The sequence below is a fragment of the Mus pahari genome, chromosome 13 (genome assembly GCF_900095145.1).
Source record: "Mus pahari chromosome 13, PAHARI_EIJ_v1.1, whole genome shotgun sequence".
NCBI lineage: Eukaryota > Metazoa > Chordata > Mammalia > Rodentia > Muridae > Mus > Mus pahari.
In genome coordinates this window covers 70852516-70862934 of record NC_034602.1, presented here as the reverse complement: position 1 = coordinate 70862934, position 10419 = coordinate 70852516, and the positions used below count along the sequence as shown (strand labels likewise).

The 10419-nt window shown below is 46.2% G+C and overlaps 1 protein-coding gene across 21 annotated transcripts in view; it reads right to left on the bottom strand.

Moving 5' to 3' along the window:
- The window catches only part of Adgrl3 (adhesion G protein-coupled receptor L3), a 777100-nt gene extending 769090 nt beyond the window's left edge, over window positions 1-8010 (bottom strand). For 19 of the 21 annotated variants that reach the window (XM_029545393.1, XM_029545375.1, XM_029545385.1 and 16 more), the window contains exon 1: window positions 7417-7996. The gene's annotated coding sequence lies outside the window, so the exon portion shown is untranslated. Of the gene's footprint in view, window positions 1-7416 lie in introns of all 21 variants that reach the window. The other 2 variants (XM_029545394.1, XM_029545383.1) reach the window with 1 other exon arrangement.
- Between the last annotated feature and the right edge of the window lie 2409 nt (window positions 8011-10419).

The window sequence follows — 10419 nt, the reverse complement described above, 5'->3', positions numbered from 1 at the left end:
AGGGAGGAAGGAAGGAAGGAAGGAAGGAAGGAAGGAAGGAAGGAAGGAAGGAAGGAAGGAAGGAAGGAAAGAAGGAAAGAAGGAAAGAAGGAAAGAAGGAAAGAAGGAAAGAAGGAAAGAAGGAAGGGAAAGAAGGAAGGGAAAGAAAGAAGGAAGGATGGGGAGAAAGAGGGGGAAGGGAGAGGGAGAGAGACTGATATTGGCAACTGTCACTGGAATACAGATGTTCATTCTCAATTCTAAACTTATTTATAAGTCTTTCAATACTTCTAGTCTTTAAGGCAATTTTTGGGTTCTGAATTGTAAGGTTTCCTTTGCATAATTCATGTATAGCAATCTTTTGAGTACTTGTACTTTGGGGTTATAAATCTTTCAAATGCATGGAAATCTGTAAATTTTGGAAGTGGATGATGACTTGAATTGGTTACAACACTGAGGCACTTCATGCTTAAAGAGCTGTTGACACCCTATGAAAAGAAGCTCTGCTGTTTAACTCGAAATGTCTTAAGTTAAATGGTTATTTTCATGATTTAAAAATCAGTCTTCAGCCAGAGTCAAAAAGAATTGTTTTCCCCGTCAGAATTATTTTTGGTGAGGAATTAATAGTAGAGCTTAACATTTTTAGTTGAATAGGAGGCACTCAGCTACAAATATTTAAATGGTTAACAAAGAGGAGTGGGAAGAAAGAAAAAGAAGAAAGACAACTCTAGGACCCAAACGTTTTTTAACTGCTTAATAAAATGCTATTGATTTTTGTAGCTCATCAAGAACTCTTCAATTAAGTAAATGATATTTGATTTAGCTAAGTTTTCTTAATGATTGTACTCAAGGACATTTCTTATAATACTGTGACTGTAATATCAGGTACCACGAATCAAATGCTCCCTTAAGCAAAGAGCAGATACTTTTCTATTTACTTCTTATTTTTCTTGCCCAACAAGCAGTGTGGCTTTCCTACTGTTGTTTCTTGGGCAGAGATGGTGGAGGTAGATCTGCGGATGATGGAGAGCATCATCAGATGTCTCCATTCCAAAAGCCATATCTGAACAGCTCATTCAAAAACAGTTTTTAGCTCTGCCTATCTAGCAGTATGGGTTCATTTCTATAAAACTGTGAAACCCTCAATCCAAGTGTTGAGGATATTCCCAGTGATAGGCCTGATTCCAACCTTACAGAGCTCCATAGAAAACATGCAGAAAATATGTAAGTCTGTACATATATTCTAAACATTTTCAAATTTGTCCAAAAAACTTGATTCAGAAGGACTAGAGTTCTACTAAACTTTAGCACCTAGTCAAGCTAATTTATATGCAAAGCTTCTTTCACCATTAGTTTGGCATTTCAGTCACTCATATACAGACTGAACCACAGGATATAATTACCCCTCAGATTCTTTTCACTGAAATGGCCTGTTGTGGTGCTTAGGTAGTGATTAACAGATTAAGTGTGTAGTGAGTCGTCTTGATATCACTTCAGAAAGAGTGATTTCCTCCCTAATAATTCCCAAGATGCATAAATATTCAATTAGGGTCTTTGAAAATAGTTTTAATTGAGCGTTCACACCCCCCAACTTCAACCTTAGCTCAAATTGACAAAAGTGTTCTATTAATTTTTCCTATTAAAAAAAAAAAATTTGCCCTCAACTCTCCATGAGTTGAAAGCTACGAGAATAAAGTAAGGATCATATTTTTCATGAAAGTTTTCCATGTAGTAGAGATTTTAATGCACACTCTGAAGTAGTGAAACATGACTGCATATCTGAATCACACAGGGAATTGATTAACTTTTCCTAGGTCTCTTGGGAGAGCCGATAGTAATGAAGATGATAACGATGGTGATAGCAATCCAGACAGCAGTCTTTGACTACTTATCATTATTGGATTCCAGAAACTGTTTTCAAGTCTTTCAGTATATTTGCCTGTTAGGTTTTCACAACAGACGGTGAATGTGATCCAACTCCCCACCCCATCAGAAATAAGTAGAAAACTGAGATACAGTGAGATCAAATAGCATCTCAAAACCTAGGCAGACACATGGTTATCTTTACCTCTCACCATTCTGCCTTCCTAGATGAAAGATCTATACCTCATGAATAGATTCTTTTTCTCTTGGCTCCTTTGCATCCAACCAAATGCGAGTCAGCAGGTCTTCCTGGAAATCTATGTGAGGACCAAAACGTTAAACATCAAGTTCTCCACAGAATGTTGAAGAAACCAATAATTAAAATGCCAAGTATCTCCAGCCTGCTTCTGTTTTTGAAGCTTGAACTATACTTGATCAGACTTCAAGATGTTCCCTGGGATGGTCACATGAGTGACATTTATGTATAAAGGAGGCAGATCCAGAGAAAGTTTGAGAGGTCATAGGATTCCGTTATAATCTTTTCTTTTTCTTTGTATTCTTTAAGAGGGATGGCATAAAGTGCTTTTTTGAGTCTACTACCTGAGATCATCACATCACATAATGTTTATGCATTAATAAACTGGAAGTTTCATAAAAGGCAAAAAACTGCACGTGCACATGTCATACGCCAACAGAACAGAGGTCATCATGGTCCACCACGATTTTCTTCTGGATATCTCAAGTATACGGGTTTGAAAAGGAGAGGAAAGGCAAATAACATGGAAGGGTGACTATTAAGTTTGTTCTTCACATGGCAGATCAGTGAAGGGGGTCTCACAGCCCTCGAGTTCCCAGAAACACCCATAGAGAGTACTGGTTTAAGAACATCCTCAGCTCTACACAACAACTGACCTGCAAATCTCACAAGACAGGTGCTCTCAGCCAGATGATTTATTTCTCCATTGCAAGCACAGTTCTCAAGATGAAATGCATTGCCATTACCGCTACTCCATTTAAACATTTGAATAGCATAGGCCAGAATTTTAACTTCATTGGTCCTTGCTTACTCTTATGAAGATGTTCATTAACATTAGCATTACATTTCTTTTTAAAATGTCAATAGGACACATCAAGATATGAATACTTTCTTTATCTATTAATATTAATAGGCTCTGGGGGCTGGGAAGGTAGCCCAGTGGTAGGGTACTTGCCTGGCTGGCACAGTCAAAGCGCTAGGCTCAAATTCTACCACAGGGGGGAAGAAAAAAAGAAAGAAAATGAAAGAAAATTCCTAAAGTACTCAGCCATGATGAAATATAGACAGAACTTCACCCCCGCCCCCAAATAAGTGAAGTTCAGTTACTTCAGAGTAAGACAATGTATGATGTTTTTACATTTTGTGTTTATCAATATATGAGTAGCTTTCACAATTCTAAACAAAACGTGACACTTAGGTTACTTATGAAGTAAAATTAAATCTATTAATTCCCAAGCCAGGAGAATTATTAAGCACATTCTGGGGTGGAAGGGGGACTTCAGAGCATAAAAAAAAATCACTAGTGTTATCTAGAAACAAGTTCATACCAGTTTTTCAAATGTATATAAGCATCAGTGCCAAGTTTCACTTGAATGAATGCAGTGCTGGAGTTTACTCTGTAAGAATGAAAAATCTCCACAACTACGTGCATGCAGCACCCATGCAAATGTGAACATGTGTATGCCTGAGATAAACCAATAAACAAAAAATAACCGAATGTTTTTATATTTGACTACTTTTGTCTTATTATAAACCCAGACATTCTTTAAGTTAATGAACTTGCACACAATACAAAGACACAAATGATGTACAACAATAACTGAAGACTATTCCAGGCCTAACAGGCAAACCACGGGTAAGTTACAATGCTTCCTCAACCTACCCTAAGTGAGCAAGTGAATATTTGGATGTGATGCAAATGTGAGGAGTCAAAGGCAAAAGAGACATTTGTGATCCATAGGAAAATCTGAGGTGCCTCTCCTCCCAGCAGCTCTTAGCACCGACCTCTCAGTCCATCTCAGTATTTCTCAAACTCGGTGCATGATCCTAAATACCAAAATCCCACTTGGGTTTCCTTGCTGATTTCGCAAGCAGAATGCTCTCTTTGAATAGGAACTGCCCTTTTTATTTTTAGCAGCCCTTTTTGAAGAGTTTCAACCAAACTGTAAAGTGGCCCATATCCAAACTGTAAAAGAACTCACTTTTGCATTATGATTTGACTAAGTTTAATCTTGGTGATCCTTGAATCATTTTTTAATCTACAACTTAGGAGTTTTAGGCTCGAGCTCTTATGAGTCAAGTCCATAACCACGTCGCCTGTTGCTGAATACTAGAATCAATACCGGACTCAGCAGCTGGAGCCAGTAAGTCCCACACTGGCCACCATCCCCTCCAGGGGTGTGGGAGGAGGGATCTGAAAACTGCAAGGAGAATATTATTAAGGAAATGATTTCAGAATGACCTTTCATTCATATTTTTAAGCAGGGTCCTCCATGGGAAGCGTAATCTGTGTACTAAGCTACCGAAACTGAGACATCAAAAGCATTTCCCAAGCTGATAAATCACAGGCTGGGCTTATCACTCCTCTGGCCAGGATGCCTGATTCAGCCCTGCATCTCCATCTCAAGAAATTAAATAGTTCACATAAACCTTGGCACTCATCATGCCTCTTCTCTGGATAAGGAAAAGGAGCCCACTCGGCCGCACCCTCCAGAGGAACGGTTTTACTGATTATCTAGTGAGACAAGTGCTAAGGAATAACATGCAAATGCTCTTGACATATTCACCTTTGGTTAAAGACAGCACAACCAGTTGACAGAGGCAGGCCTAATGACATCAGGACCTGTGGAATGTACGACTGCTAGGAAACGAAATGCACTCAGCTAGGAAACAGAACAGATCTGCTGGGATCTTCTAGGATAAAGACTGTACACCACTGCCTTGAGAGCTGCCAAAAGTGGAGAAGTAGTCTACAATCCTCAGACATGTTTTCACATACAGAAACTCTCAACACAAACCCCGCAAGAAAGGCGGAAGGAAAAAACAAACAAACATAGGAATCAAGATTCTAGGGGGTTAAGTCATAAATCTAAGTGTTTTTTATAATGGTCATGGTCACGTAAATGTCTTAGAAAATATACAACTCAAAATTAGGCATGAGTGAATAATTCTGTACTTGTCCTTTGTGGTCGGAACCTTAAAAAAAAAAGTATACTTAAATTAATGGTACATCTACAAAAAGTGATTTTTTTTTAAAAGTAAACTAGAACCTAGCCATTTTGCACAGACATCAAAATAGTCAGAAGTAACACACAACTAAGTAGTGCAATGTAAAAGAGTTTATCTTTGCAAGCATAAGTTTATTAAGAAGTGTTTATCTCTGTACATCTGTTACCCGTCCCTTCACTACTTAAAGGGAGAAAAACACAAAACAAAACAGAACAGAGCAGAACTGGAAGCTAACGGGGATTTCAGCAGAAACATCCTCTTGTTTCCTACACAAATGATCTGGTATCCTCTTTGAGTGAGGCTGGAAAACAACGGGCAGTTCTACGTTTAATGTGCACACAGATAAATTGGGCGCGAGAATTGCTGACCACTTAGTACATTATAGACTGAAAAATGAATGAGGGAGCTGCCTGACCTCTGTTATCTTATAGACAAATGCAGCTGACTTTCCAAATGCAAATAAATAAATAAATAAATAATCACTAAAGTGGTTCCTTGCAGATTCTACGACATCATTCTCTAACTAGCGAAGACAAACCATATGAGTCTAAAATTAGCAGACCTCCTATTTACTTCGGAGCAAAACACAGAAGGCATTTTTTCCCCTTCCTGCCAGAGTCTATGTGTCTCCTCATTTCCCCGGCAGCTGGCTGCAAGGATGTAAAAATCAGAGGTGCAAGCAGCCTTACACTTCCTAATGAGTAATCCACCCAGGAAAGTAAACACAACAGCCACCAGCAGGTTCGGCTCTGAGGGAGACAGTGATAAAGATGCTTACACTGTTGTTTACAATGTTCTCTAACTACTGCAGTCAGGGGCCATGGGAGCCTCAGGGAGGAGACACTCGGGAGGTGGCTCCCAAGCCTCCGGTTCTCCCAACTGCTCTCTCACTGGCTATCGATAAAAGCAACACACGTTTTCTATTCGGGCGAGGAATGTGGCCAGATCATTCCGGAGACCAAGGATTCTGTGGGAGCTACACTTGATTACCGCAAATCTGCGAGAGGCGATGGCTCTAGCAGGTCTAATCAAGGCCAATCTGGGATACGGTGGAGCGCTGCACCAGCGACTCCAAACATTGCACGCATCTCTAGGGGAGAGGGAACCTGCCGCCAGGCTTCCTCGCAACCCCACCGGGGGCCCTCTGGGCCTCCTCAAACCAGCTTTTCCAGCTAGGCAGATCCCAAGCGATTTCTCTGAACAAGCTGGACCGAAGTAGCTTCAGCTCTCCTATCCCTGCACAGGTCTGCCTGCCACCCTAAGCGCGCAGGATCCTAGACACACAGATACCAGGCACGCCGACCACTGGCCAACTACCCTTCCAAACACAGGGCTGAACTGCTGGATATCCCCCATGCCCAGCAGCCTCCTCTGGGCTAGAACCAGACGCTGTGGAGTGCTGGTCCTCGCGCTCCACTTGAGCCCAGAGACTGCCCATCTCCCAAGAGAAGCACCCAGGTGCCAGCTCGCCTACCTGTAACCCGCCACCAGGGCTACCACTGCTCTGCCCACCGCACCCTGGCACCGCGGACGCCCGACCCATTGAGCAGCCTCTCTACACTGGGTGCTCACTCCCGGCACAGCTCAACCCCGTGACACCCACGAAAGTGACCAGCTTTCTCCAGCTAATATCGCTCAACAAAGCCTAGGCACTCAGGTCTAAATCAAACTGCCCGGTTGAGAGACACTCAAGAGAGATGTTTGGAGGCAACCCGATTCCACTTCTCAGGGACGCGACCTGGGCAATCTCAGCCACCTTGGATGCTCCAAGGCAGGCGTCTAGGATCAACCAGGCTCACCACCCCACATTCGCCATCACCCCCGAACTGCGCTCCTCACCCGGTCCCTGTTCGTCCTCCAACCCGTTCCCACCTCCAGTATTGCTCCAGCCTAGCGAAGAAAAGGCGCCCCCTTGGCTGCTTTCTGCCCCTACCAAAGGACGGCATTGGGGTGACAGGGGAGGGAAAATGCGCGGGGTGGCATTCGTTCTTGTCACCCGGCGTGTGCGACTGACAGTACGCGGGTTCTCTTCTCCTCTATATCTCCCTCTGGCACCTGGTCGCCCAGTAGCTGATAAAACCTCGAACCCATGCCAAACCCCAGCGCCCACCAGCCAGGAGGCTCCCTTCCCGCCCCGCATCACGATCAGATGAGTGTGCGCATGAGGGCGAGTGTGCGAAGGCGAATGTGTGAGTGGAAGGGTGAGTGTACGTGAACCCCGCACCCCCTCGGTTGCCCGCCCATCGGATGCCGCCGCCTGCGCCCGACCAGGGCGACCACAATTATGAAGAGTGCAAAGAATAAATTACCTTTCGTAACCGCCGGTCCCTGAGATGGTCCCATCAGTTGTTCAACAACCTGCAACCCGGTGCAGTTTTCCACAATCCATCCATTGAGCCCCGGGGCACACACACAAAAAAAGAAGAAATAAAAAAGAAGAAAGAAAGAAAAAGAAAACAGAAAAAAAGATGGACCTGTCCCACTGTAGGCACCCTAGTCACACCAAGCAACGACTGATAATCAAACCGCAGAGACCACAGGAGGGTGGAGACCCCAGTCAAAGAAACAACAAAAAGTGTCTCTTTTCCTTTCTTCTTCTACACAGCCATGGAGAAAGGGGAAGCCGGGAAAGCCAATGCTAGTCTTCCTTTACGTTTCCTCGCTTCACACGCCCCAGGGGGGCAAAAGCGGAGCAAAGAGAAGGAGGGTTCAAATGTCTCTCTCAGGGCACAGTTGCACAACTTCGGAGTCAGGCTGTGTCTCTCGCTGCAGCCGGTGGACCCAAGCGGGAGCTATTAACATGCGGCAGTCATAGCCAGAGCTGCTTTCCCTCCTCCTGCAGCCGCCGCCGCCGCCGCCGCCGCAAGAAAAGCCGCTGCTGAGGAGACCAAAAATCTTCCACCATCCCCCCCCCCGCAGCCGATCTTTATATCCAGTTCTCCCACCCCACCCCCCTTCTCTTTCTTTTTCTTCTTCTTCCTCGTCCTCCCCTTTCCGCCTCCGAGCGGGAGGGAGGGGATAGGTAGGGGCAGCGGCGAGGACCAGTAGTGGCTTCTCCGCCCAGTCCTCCTCGCCGTCCTCCTCCTGCTGCCCCCGAGGTGCTCCGGCAGCAGAGGGTCCGCTCTGCCGCCCGCAACCCGCTCCGAGAGCCCAGGCGCGAGCCGCGCAAACTCCTTGCCGGGTGCACGGCGTGGACGCGCGGGCAGAGCGGGCGCCGGGCCGCCGAGGGTTGCGTGCCTGCCGCGGGGGGCGAGCCCCGAGCTCCGGTGGTCGCTGATCAGCTCGCCCGCCGGGCCGGGTAGCTTCGGGCATGCGGGAGCTTCATCGCCCGGCCCGGGCTCCGAGCGGACGCCGTCACCGCCAACCTCCTCCTCGGCCGCCGGCTTCGGTCCTCTTTTTTTTTTTTTTTTTTTTTAAATTTTATTTTATTTTATTTTTTTCTCTTCCGGACTCTCCCACCGGAGCCACTGAGGCTCGGGGCGCCCTCCAGACACGCACACGCTCTTCCCCTCGCGCGCACACACACGGACGAGCTCCTGCCCCAGCACACCGTGCAGCCCGCGCGCGCACACCCGGAGGAAGAGGACTGAGGCCAACAAAATAAATAAATAAAAGCGAGAGAGAGAGAGAGAAGAAAGAAAGGGGAGGGGGGCGAGTCACAGGCGGTGGCGGCGGCAGCAGCAGCAGCAGCAGCTGCGGGAGCGGAGGCAGCGCACAGCCCGTGAGATGCCAGCAGCGGCGGCGGTGGCGGCGGCGGCAGCGGTGGCGGCGTCACCCTCCCGGCCCGGCCGTGCCATCTGCATCCCCGCTCCTGGGAACTGGAGCGAGCGCTGCGGGTCGAGCGGGCGTAGGGGGCGGTCGCGCCCGCAGACAGGCAGCGTGCGCGCAGCGGCCAACGCAGCCGAGGCCGGAGTGAGCCACCGGCGGCGGGGTGACGGGCGAGAGAGCTCCCAGGACCGGGGAGGGGGGCTCCAGGCCGGGAAAGGGGCGGCCGACAAAACCCGGATCTGGAGTCCGCGAGGGCTCCGCGGGCGCGGGCTCCACCTAGCCGCTCCGCAGAATCTTGGAGGTGGGAACCGTGGGGCGGCTAAGGGAGGCTTCCCTTGCAGGGTTTGTCAGACAAAGGGTATCTCTCTCCTGGGTAGGAGCATGCCTCTATCTCTCTCTCTCCTCTCTCCTCTCTCCTCTGGTTTCCTCTCTCTTCTCAGCTCTCCCTTTCCACTCATCTCCACCACCACCCCCTCTCTCTCCACTCAATCTCTTCACTCTTCCCTGCCTCCCTCCCATTCTCCTCCCCCACTCTTCCGTAGGTGAATGAGGTACCAGGCTGGGAGTTCTGCCAGTGTCTTTTTTTTTTTTTTTTTCAGGTGCAGATTACTCCACGTGTTCTTTATGCGGGTGCTGACTTCTAAAGCATTGCCTGCCTTTGGGTCCATTTTATGTTTCTTGAAACTTACCTCAACGTACAAGTTCATTGCAAAATTGAAAGCACACCTTTACGGAAAAATAGGACCTAAAGACTCAATGATTTTGATTTCACATCAATAAAATTGATCATAAAGGATATAGAAAACTGTCTTGGTTCTTTCTCCATGCCTTCTGCTGTGATAAAGTTTACTCACGTGACCTTTGTCAATTAATTGTACCTCTTTGGAATGCTTTTGTAAATGAAATTAGTAAAAATGTCTTTCTTTCTTCCTTCCTTCCTTCCTTTTTTTTTTCTTTCTCTCCTATAACATTTCATTGTTTCAAGGACTGTGGACGTAGTTTCTCTTTCTTCCTTCCTTCCTTCCTTCCTTTTTTTTTTTTCTTTCTCTCCTATAACATTTCATTGCTTCAAGGACTGTGGACGTAGTTTCTATATAAGCATAATCTAGTGACTAAGATTTATTTTATGAACCCCACCAGGTACATCACATCCCTATTCAGGTCTCCCAAGTTGAATGAGGCTGTATAGTGAGTCGGTATAGTGTCATTATGACCTCATGGCCTGTGGGAATTTGCAAGGTGGTAACCACAAACCAAGCAGATCTGTAAACCTAACCATCATCATAATTATCTGATCATCCCCGACACAAGAATGAATCTCATTCATTCTTCAAAGCTCAACTCACATGCCAGATTTTCCAAAGAACCCTTTTCTTAACTATCCCAAGGTGAGAAAAAGCCTTTGTAACCTATGATATGTGTTACACACACCATAGCCATTATCTTCTCTGTTACAGTTTGGATCCTAACTATCCACCAAAGGGCTTTATGTTTAAGGCTGGTCCCCAGCTACTAATGATTTTGTAAGGGATTGGCCTGCTCTA